The 11,332-nt window shown below is 40.4% G+C and overlaps 1 long non-coding RNA gene across 2 annotated transcripts in view; it reads left to right on the forward strand.

Annotated features, from left to right (window-relative positions):
* The window catches only part of LOC138580035 (uncharacterized), a 109,332-nt gene extending 99,549 nt beyond the window's left edge, over window positions 1-9,783 (forward strand). For both annotated transcript variants that reach the window (XR_011304165.1, XR_011304166.1), the window contains exons 3-6: window positions 1,493-1,541; window positions 1,972-2,088; window positions 5,077-5,252; window positions 9,224-9,783. This is a non-coding gene — a long non-coding RNA (uncharacterized lncRNA). The remainder of the gene's footprint in view (window positions 1-1,492; window positions 1,542-1,971; window positions 2,089-5,076; window positions 5,253-9,223) is intronic.
* The last annotated feature ends 1,549 nt before the right edge of the window (window positions 9,784-11,332 follow it).

The following is an 11,332-nucleotide window of genomic DNA, read 5'->3' on the forward strand; positions in this document are numbered from 1 at the left end:
AAAGTGCAACTGACTGGAGGCATGAAATGCAGTGAAAGTCAGGTAAACGAAGGGACGGGACGCTCATATCTCAACCTCCTGCTTGACTCTGGAGAGACAAATACCCCCTCCCAGTGGCCCAATAGGCGCTGCTGGCTTTGTAAGCACTGCTGATCACTTTCTTCCTTAAAGCAGAACATTTAAAGTGGGTGCGATGTATAGCCAGCACTGCAAAGGGGGAACTTCGCTGCTCGAAAGCGGGGGCCAGTAACCCTTGCCACAAGGAGGACAGGATAGCAGTAGGGGTTGGAGCCGAATATGGCATGTGTCATGTGCCAGTGACACGTGCCACTGCATGTCACTACTACAAGTGACACGTGCCACTGGCAAGTGACACGTGCTACTGGCAGGTGCCACATGCCAGGCCCCACAAATATCAGATGTACCTCATATTTGTTTGTTTTTCAAATTATAATCCTCTTTTTTAAAAATAAAAACGTGAACCTCCAATTTACAAAAAAAAAAATGAGAAGCTCCTTGTTGAATTCGATCAGAAGACCTCGTGGTGTTGAAACTAGCTCTTTCTCCACTAGACTATCACGCTCGTGGCAGGAGTTTATTTCCTCTAACTTAAAGTAAGTAACAGGTGCCACATGCCGGGCAAAACAAATATATGTCCCGCGTGTCGCTTCCACAGCAAAACAAATAGATGTCCCGATGTCGCTTCGTTTTTAAAATGTAATCCTCTGTTTTCAAAATAAAAATGGGAAGCTCCAATTAATTATAATCCTATTTTAAAAATAAAAATGGAAAGCTCTTAAGGGGATTCCCGATGTCGGGGCTAGCTCCTTAACCACCAGACCAACACATCCCATGGAAATCAGTTGTTCAGACGCTAGTGTGAACTTTCATGTGTTTTAGTGATGGTCCCTTTTCTAGTTTGAGTTGGATTCGTAAACTGCACATGCAATTATGAGTCCTTCAAATTCTTCCTCTAACGTGAACGGTCACATGGTTCAGTGATGGTCCCTTTTCTATTTTGAGTTACATCTTTAAACAAACTGCACGTGCTATTCTGAAAGTTTGCAGGATCGAAACAATTTAATGTAAGTATTTGCATCTTGTGCTTTTCTTGAATAGTACTAAACTTAAACAACAGTTCAATCCTAAATCTGTTATTGTTTAATGCTTTAAATGTCAATTGTATTGTGTACATTTTTTCAAAAACAGTATGGTAGCAATATTAAAGTGTGTGTTGCACATTAATTCATGCATTTCACACTTGACTGTACGAACTATGATAAATACAAAACAACCATATCCTACTGATAATATTTATAACTTTTATTTCTGAGTATATGCATGATCATGAAAACATCATTTACAAATGTTGCTAAATATTCAGATTTAGTTTAAACAGCCCTTAGATATAACACATTCAAGCTTGCCCCATGAAAGTTTTCAGAGCCTCTCGAAAGGTCATATAATGTGATGTAATTTGTCATTTGTATAGCCCTGCCTTTTCGCAAATGGTGAACGCCCCTGATGGAGCAGAGTCCAAGGTATGAGACATTTGTTCTGATGATTTTAGAATGGTTTTGTGTATTATGGTCAATACAAAGTAGGATAGGGGTAGTCAAGTCCCTACTACCTACCAATATCAAGGTGGCATGTGGATGGGTGCAGTACGATCATCGGTATAGTATGCAGGCGCGGCAGATTCATTATGTGTCCATCTAGACTGAATTTTTGTCGTAAGTGAAAGCTGTATTTTTATGGCAGATATGCTGTGTGTTGTATCTTAAGAGTGTTGTGTGTTGGCAGATGTGTGTGAGTTGGTAGCGTTGCCATCGGTTATTTTCCATGAGCATGGAATGTGATACCTACCCTTGTGTTTCGGCTGTTTTCCTGGTTTCGCAAATGTTGCGTGCATTCTGTCCTGTTTTCTGCTGGACTTTATTTTCTCTGTTGCCTGTTACAATTTATTTGCAGGTTCATTGCTGCCCTGGCTTACCTCAGAGGTGGTTGAATAACTGTTGTGGAGGGCCCCACCAATAAAGTACGCCACACCAAGAAGAAACTTCGAGGAGGTTTAGTTCAAGAGACAGGGTAAGACAAACCCCAGCCTGGAAGCCAGACACAAACTCCCTGCAGAGCTTCAACCTCCAACCCCCCACCATTCCACATTCCGAATCACAACAAGTATACATGGAGACCGTAGTTAGGCACCAAGTATTCTAAGAACAAACAGGCCCCTAAGATGAGGCTTACAATAGAAATCAATGTAAAAGAACTATATACGGCATGTTTACATGGAGAGATCCACATAGGTTGGATCCTCTCCTAACACTAACCCAATGTGAATCATGGACTTGTTGCCTGATTGCAAGTTTTTTTTGGGTTGGTAATTGATGAGGTTCTTTTGGAGGTATTCTGGGCCTGTCTTGTGGAGGGCATGGTGGGTGATGCTCATTGTTTTAAAGTGGCTTGTCACCCTATAGAAAGCCAGGGAGGGCACGGTCGGTGGGCGTCATGTGCTCTCTTTGGCCAAGGTCCAGTAGGAGCGTAGCTGCAGTGTTTTGGATGAAGTTTGGGGGAAGAGAGCTATCTTCCCGCAAATTATGATATCTGTTTTTCCTGCCTTGAGTAGGAGGTGTTTGCTGGATGTCTGTAGATGAGTAAAAACTGTGTGTAAGATATGGGTTGATGGGAAATGTCACAAGGAAGGATTTGCAGTCTGTGTTCCAGGCTTGTTTTGTGGAGTGTGAAATGAAGAGGTTTGGTTTGTGGAGGATGCAATCCAGCCTGCTTTGCTAGTTCTGTTATGGCTGCTGTGTGTAGCCTGGGGGAATGCCTCGTGTGCGATGGATGAGAAAACATCAGAGAACCAGGTTTCTGTGATGAAAGTGAAGTCTGGACTTTCCGAGGGAATTAAGTTGTATATGATGTGTTTCTTTTTGCCAGCAGATTTTGTGTTAATGAGTATGCATGAAAGTAAGCAGGGGACAAGTGGTGTTTGCCCCAGAGATGTGGGCCAAATAGGGCTTGTGGGGGTGGGTGTGGGGGTGGGTGTGGATTGACATTCTAACATCATCCTTATTGTTATTTGATACAGGGAAACAAACCCCTCTTAGTTTTAGGGACAGATAGGGTTTTTTGTAATTTTTTTGGTAAATATGAGTTTAGGCCAACAAACATGGCACCTTTTTGTTCCGCTTCTACTTCTACTACCTAACAGTTCTTAAATATTTTTGCACTTTTGGTCAGTTAGGATTTCTATCGCACAGAGGAACAGACATCATCAATCAGTATAATGATCTTATTAGCACTTTTCAGGTGACTACACCAAGTAATTATTTCCAAGTACCTACAGTAATCCATTGAGTGAGTGTTTTTTGAAGTCTTCCTAAATATATTAATTCCCACCCAGTGCCTAATTACTCTGTTACCTTTATGTTATTATTTAATGAATATTTCTTTATACCTGTTCCCTAAAATTAAGTGTGCAGTGAAGCAATGATTGATTGCAATTGTTTCCCCAAATGTTGATATGTTCATACATACTTTAACCAAAACATGTGAGGGGTGGGGCATTATGAAATGATGTTAACCACTGACATTGCTCTGTGCAACTTTCCACACCATATATTAAGCATGTGTTCACTGTTGCAAAAAGGAACCAGCTATATTTACATTTGCTTTGGTCCTAACATTAATGTAAGCGGTGCAGCCTGAATTGCAGACCACCCCTCTGCACAGAAATGTAATCAATCCCACACATGTTTCAGCCCAGATGTGGGTCCAGAACATGTTGTGCCTAGAGACCCATGTAATACCTTGCTGATGACGCAGAATGAGTCTGAAATATGCCTGTGGTTGCTTGTTGTCAATGGATTTTAAAAATGTGTCCTGGATAGACTTCCCCTTTTTTGTGGAAAAATATTTTATTTGTACATGTTTTTCTCCCCTTCTGTAAAGGCTTGGCAAACCGAAGAATGATTGCCTAGAGTGTTTCCTTGAGCAATGCCAGAGGTTACGATTAATTCAAAAACTTTTAGCAATCACTCATTTGCTCTATTTATACATTAAATCCCATAATGTGCTTGAAAAGCAATGAAAAGAAAACAGTCTTTTAGTTCGTAAATATAATACACTGCTGTACTAGATGTCCCACATTGCATTCTGTATGATTTGAAACATGATCACATTTTAACAAAGTGTTTTCTAGGGCTACACATATATTGTGCACTGGCTGAAGTATTCTTAGTAATATTTACTCATAATTTTAACTAGCATTTGTCCACAATGCTAAATGGCTAGGAACGTAGGCAAGTACCAATACGGTACCCTTTTTTTGGGCACATAGTACTACAATTATTTAATTACAAAAACAGGTTTTATGGCACAATCCATTTGGTATTTAAGATTCAAACCTTTTTCCGGGATCTGTGCAGATACAAAGTAGTGTTGCTAGCACGTGACAAAGGAACACCACCAAAAGGAAAAAGGTACTCTCCCTCTTTCTTAGAAAATGCTAATCTCCTCCAAGCAGGTGTTGTGGATGTTACACATGCCTTGCTCCGTTTTTCCTAAATCATCTATTTGTTATACAGAACATATGTGACTAGATTATTTCTGTAGTGCATCTGAAAGAATGGATAGCTTTAAATAAGTCATTCCAAATGTGTTGTTAAGATTATAGAGGAAGAGTCACATCGTTTTTCAAGGCTAAGCTTTGAATTTGACACCACGCTTAATTATTTGTCCAAAACAAATTATTAAAGAACGGCTCTCATAGAAGGATAGATGCCACTAAATATCTCATGCTATATTTACTACTTTTGTCTTTCTTTGCATGCCAAAGGCCTAAAACATCATCAATGCCTCCATCAGTCTTCAGAAGGTGGATTGTAGTTAATAAGGCAAGGGTTCTAGTGTGTTCCTTTTAGGCCTTATAGAGGTGCTTTTGCAAAGTTAAAAGGAAATGCTGCATTGGCAATGCACATGAATTATAGGTTTAATTTTATTTAGATTTGTATTCATGGTGTTTTCTTTTTGTTATTTAATTATATTTTAAATATTGCATGTCATTCACAGATCAACAGATAAAAAAAGAAACATGAAGTTTGGATTTTCAGACCAACATGATTTCATCTTCATCTGCAGCAAAAGCGACATCTGCACATTTTGCAAGAAGAAAGTACAATGTACTGAGCAACATCTAATTACTCAACATTGGAAATTAGCAGTGCTCTTTACCAATGGTTCAGAAGGTATAGTATTGCAACAGATTACATTTTCATAACATTTATTGTGGGTCTGTTTTGACATCACACATTATTCACTCTCTGTAATATTTTTTAAAATAAAACAGATCCATCTTTATCCCTCCTCTGATCTGTCTCATTTTCCACCCCCCTGGAGACTAAGGTCTGTAGATTCCACACTTGGTCGCAGTGCGCCATTCCTGAGGCAACCCTTACCATTGTTATCCCATTAGTAACAAAACTCTATAAATAGCATAACACATCAAGGTGTTTTCTTCATTATTTCTGTTTGTGTATTTTTATATCACAATATGCTCTTCTCTATGTCATGAAGTCCAATGGTAAGTCTAGGAGGGTATTGTGAGGTAGCCACAGATGCCAAGTGACCACTCCTGCTATGGATGCTTAGTATGTAAGAGGTGTGTAGTGTATCTAATGCCCTATCCCACCACTATCCTGCACCCTTAATAGATTCTCCCAATATTGGTATGACAGCAACTTTCTCAGCACCTTTGTCATACAACTGTCCAAAATAGTCATACCATACATGCATAATGGGCCACCCATCTCCCAAAGAGATTGTTTTAGGACAATCCTACCTCTATGCCTGATACTAAACAATGTCTCGCTTTCCGGTTTTCCCCAAAGCCCTTTTTTTTCTCCAAAACACCTGCTTTATCATTGTCTCTGGTGGATGTCTGTCTGTTCAATTTGTTCATGTCTTCCATAACCTTTTAGGCTCTCACAGAAGTGCATACATCTGTTTGGCCCTCTCAGCGGCATTACCTCTTCGGGAGAATCTTCTCTACTTTTTCAACCCTGCTCGTCAGCTGATGCGCCTTTCATGCGCCGATAGGGGAACCAATCACTGCTGCGGTCTGGACTCCGTTTTTGTAACGGGCCCCAGGGCCACCACGACTTCTGTGTGGATGCTGCACCGAGCGGGCCTTTGCTTTAGCATCTCCGTCTCACTCTCTCTACTTTGGCCTAATTTCCATTCAGGACGCCAGTCTTCTAGTATCTTGCTAGTGATCATCTCACGTCCCGCGATAATGCCGGGTCTGCGTCTAGTTTGGCTCTGCCCCTCCATGACATCCTCTCATCGTAGGATTACCTCTGCATAGGATTCTCTCTCTCTCTCTCTCTCTCTCTCTCTCTCTCTCTCTCTCTCTCTCTCTCTCTCTCTCTCTCTCTCTCTCTCTCTCTCTCTCTCTCTCTCTCTCTCGAGTTATGTACTGTGAAGAACTCATGGTGACAACAATTAAGACAGAGCACAAGTGATCACAGTTCAAGGGTGTTTATTGAACAATGAAAGTGGTGTGATGGTTGGAAAAACACCTAATCTAAACATAAATCTAAGATGGGGACAAGTGTCGACCATCAAATGACAAATAAGGCAGTCCTAGTGGTGTTGTGTCAAATCAAAGTGGCCTATACTAAGAAACCTATTGCCAAACCTCACAACTAATACCAAAAGGGTGTGTGAGATAGTTCTCATCAAAAGAAACAAGTCTTCTCAAAATGATACATCAGTATGCGGTGGCTTGGGTCTCCCTTTCCCATGTTTTAGACAGGGAATAAGATGGCAGCTTGCAGTACAGTACATTCTCGGGATTCTCTGTCATGAGATGAAAGTTCCAATGGCTGTTCTCAGGACTGTCAATTTCCAAGTATCGTTTCCTCTGAAAGTCTAATGCCTTCAGGGTTTGAAGTATTCAAACAACAAAAACAAAACTTCCTTTAACAAATAAAAGTTTGTTTAACAAATAAAAGTGTGTTCTCAATATACACTGGGTGATGGGCTCACCCCTGGGTCCCCCTCTTGTGGGCTGGCCCTTCTCAATTGTAATCCGAGATTCAGATAGGGTGGCAACTTCACCCCTTTGTCTGCCTCTTCCGGGCTGACCCATTCACAATTGTATTTCTTTGTGTCTCTTATTCTTTTCTCATTAAACTTTGGATGATAGCTTCACTCCTTGGATCTCCCTCGTTCGGGCTCGGGCATCTCTCAACTTCCATTGCTGACTTTAGCTTCACCCCGGATCTCTCTCGTCCAGGCTCGGACTCTTCTTAGTTTCTTAATCTTTGTCAAACAGTTCAGTGGACCTCCTTTTTATTTATTAAAAAACTGTCAAAGCTTTCTTAAAAAATGCCTAGGATGATTGGGGTGGTGCCGTGTGTGGGCAGTTACCTGCTGTATTGTTTTATCCCAACCGAGAGAGGAGTTGCCTCCCCCAATTCCATTCAGGTGCCTAGGAGAGCCTATTTCAGCTATTGAGTTACTGGTACCTGCCAAGACTGATAAACAATCATTTGGCATAGATAAGTTCCCTGTATTGATGTATGCCAGAAATGTAATGCTCATCTCCTTGACTCCATCAGTACTACGAAAACAATTCCATTTACATTTTATGGCCATGGACTGATGCTGAATCGTTCAAAAACAAAGTGCATGGTGTTTAGGCCACCAAGAAGCAAGTACGTGAAGCAAACCATTCAGATCGAGGGACATACAATCAAACAGGTCAAATCCTTTGACTGTTTCTGCCTGCGGCTCACACACTGGAAAGTAGTTCAGCCAGACTGAGAAAGCTATTTTTAGGCAGATACAGCTAAACCATAAAAAGGGTTATGGGTGGCAGCCCTTAGGCCTGTAATTGATATCTATAAGCTCCCTTGGTGCAAGCATGTGAAAAACTGCTTAATTGAACTAGGCTGCCAGCAGCTTTGGACAAACTCACATAACATCATTCGGCAGGGATAGACGAACAATGACACATGAAATCCACCAGAAGACACAGGAGGATGTTATTGCCATGGGAGAGGGATTCCGCTCAATAGGTTTGTACTGGGACTCAAATTGTCCAATGGTTATGAACAGTATCTGGACTGACATGGTCCTGAGTTAGCAAGGGCGCTCTTGGTTAGATTTACATGTGAAAATGTACCACTAGCTTTGAGTACTCACTGCTGGGGATTGAAAATGACAGATGCATATCCTCAATGCACAAATATCAGAGAGGTAGGGTTGAAAGACTGGCTGCATAACGCTGCTATGTTCTAGGCCGCTTTGTTGATCTCAAGCCGCCCCTTTGCACTTTTGAGGGACATGTGCACCAACCACCCCACTGTGCTGACACCGACGACACACTCCCATCCACACCCATGCCATGCCGCCAACCTCCAAAGACAATTACCTGTTTTAAGCCAGCACTCCGTTGTGGATGCATGTCACACTCTTGTCTGTCTGTGAGTCTTTTCATGGCATTGTTGTGAGTGTTGCACTTCCCCTAGCAGTCTGCAGGCCATAATCAGGTTATTTTTATGTTTACAATGTTTATTTATTTATTTATTTATTTATTCAAATTTGTAGAGCGCATGCCAGCCCGGGGGCATCGTGGCGCTTGTTACAGACAATGTCTTAGTTACATAGGATACAATATTTGCATACAAATACAATATTTACAGTAGACATGTACACATTAGCTATGCAGTATATTTACATGGAATCCTGAGGGTTTCATGTTATTTTGCAAGGAATGCGGTTTTCAGTTTCCTGCGAAAAATAGGGAGTGAGTTTTCGGCTCTGATGTTTGCAGGAAGAGCGTTCCAGGTCTTGGCTACAATGTAGGGGAAACCTAGACCTCCGGCTTTGGCTTTTTTGATGCTTGGGATGCAGAGTAGGTTGGAGTATTTCGTTGTGGTGGGACGGGAGGAGGATGGTTTGAAGATGGTTTCTGATAGATAGGACGGGGCGGAGAGGGAGAGGCATTTGTGAGTGAGTGTGAGGATTTTGAGAGTGATCCGCTCTTTGACCGGGAGCCATTGGGCTGAGTGCCTGGCATGGGTGATATGCTCTCTTCTTGGGATACTAAGAGCGGCCCGGAGAGCATTGTTCTGTGCTATCATGTTACACAATTGATGATCAGTTAAAGTAATAGTGACCGAAATGTGGCATTTTGTTTACTTTTTTGCAGATGACAATCAAAATTCTCCAAAAATGTGAAGGACTGAACCGCTATGAAGCTGAACGTATGCTGATCTGTGGATGCACTTTAATTTGTGGAGAAGACGAATAAAAAGAAAAGTAGTAAAAGAAGTTACTATTTATTATTGGTAGCACAGTTTAATTAGACCTTTGCAGGTCAAGTGGTGGTATGTAAACCATTGACTAAGCTGTGATGGTCATGCTCTGCTGAGACGACATTAATAAACGTGATATATATACATTCTACGTAATGTTTTTACGGTTCATTTGCACTATCATTGCACTATTATATTTGTTATATTTATTTAAATAATAATTATTGTACATTACATTGAGTTGTCATAAGATGTGAGAGTCATGCTCTCGTGAAAATAAATATTTAAAATTGGGGTGTCATGTATATAATGTATATATATATACATATATATATATATATATATACATATACATATATAATTGTTAAATACAATGCTGTTATGGTTTGTTTGCACTATTATATTTGTTTTATTATCTATTTATGTATTTAAATAATAAATAATTTTACTTTAATTGAGTTGGTGCAGTTTGATATTCATTCATGTTTACTAGAAGTATACAGAAAATTGATTGTTGAAACGGCCAAGAAAACAGTAAACTAATCCACTGTAACAAGCGTTTATTGCGAGCATTTCAGTAAAAGATTAAAAATAAAAATGTTCTGCATTTTCAGTTGAGATTCTCATTTTAGATAAGTGATTAGTGAGGTGGGGTAGCAACACTGGCTGCTGGGATCTACAGGTTGCCGGTTCGAATCCCAGAAAGGCCAATTTAAAGTTTCAACCTTCTGAGACAGACAAATGAGTAACAACTTTGGTTGGGTGATTTTGTATGTAAATATGTTATATGTAAAGCGGTTATAACACATCATTATTGTCAGTTTGAAAGCAGAGGCAGGCTTATGATAAAGTGAATAGAAATTAAGACAATGAATTAGAAAAATAAGCACACGATTAGCATCTAGATCAGCTAATATGCCATAAATTAATAACAATTACACGGGCCACATTAATCTTAATATATGATTATTGTATGCAAGAAAAGATAATTTAGTAGGAACAAGGAAAGGTTTAAATTAGAGACGACCAGTTTAAAAAAAAAGTAATTAGAAATTAAACAGAAGGTTATAACAAGGAAACATGCTTTCAAATTAATAATACAACTGAGACTATGGTAAAGTGACCATTGTTATTATGAGATGGACATTTTAATAAGAAATGTACGCCTTTCATCCTGTGTACAATACATAACAGATTTCATTTAATACAATTTGGATGATGCTTAATTAAAATAAACATTTTTAAATATTGAAAAAGAATGAACTATGTAGTTGAAGACAACTGCAGAATGTTTGAAGGCCTCCTTTCTCTGCTTTACTCGCTGTCAGAGGATTCTACTTATACCCAGGCCATATTGTGTCATGCACAGGAGATAGACAGCTAGCAGCCGCAAGGTGACGTACAGGCTTTTTATTATTAAATTAAATGTATAACGTCTCTCAATGGTCGTGAGGCTATTTCTTCACTTGTTTAATGTCTTTGATTGATTCACGGTGCGTCACCCGTTCTCAACTCTCATGCTGGACTTCCTTTGCATCTTGTACTCGTGGTGGCCCTGAATCATGCTGTTTCCATCTTCATCTTGTATTCTGGCTTGCAACATTATGTGTTACTACTGACTTCTGCAATTGTATTCGCTCTCCTCTCTTGCTTCTCCACTCTTTTTGACTGCTTACTCTCTGTTCTCTCCTCCCCCTCCCTTTTCCTATCTCCTCCCCTCCTCCCCTTACTTTTTTCTATGCACTTACTCTAGCAGAATTGTCCCTGGCCCTACTATGGTAGCAACCTCGTCTGTCGCTCCCCTATCCCCTTACTGTTGCCCCCCCTCCCTCCAGCACTATCTGAAACATTGTCAGGCCTAGTACGATAGTCACTTGTTTTGTTCCTCCCCTCCCTTTCTGCACCCCTCTCCCTCACCTTTTGTTTTCCTCCGGCTCTACCAGAAATGGCGTCAGGCCTAGTACGGTAGTCGCCTGTCTGTTTCCATTTCCTTCCCACTCTCC

The sequence above is a fragment of the Ambystoma mexicanum genome, chromosome 1p, assembly GCF_040938575.1.
Source record: "Ambystoma mexicanum isolate Mex_15411 chromosome 1p, UKY_AmexF1_1, whole genome shotgun sequence".
Lineage (NCBI taxonomy): Eukaryota > Metazoa > Chordata > Amphibia > Caudata > Ambystomatidae > Ambystoma > Ambystoma mexicanum.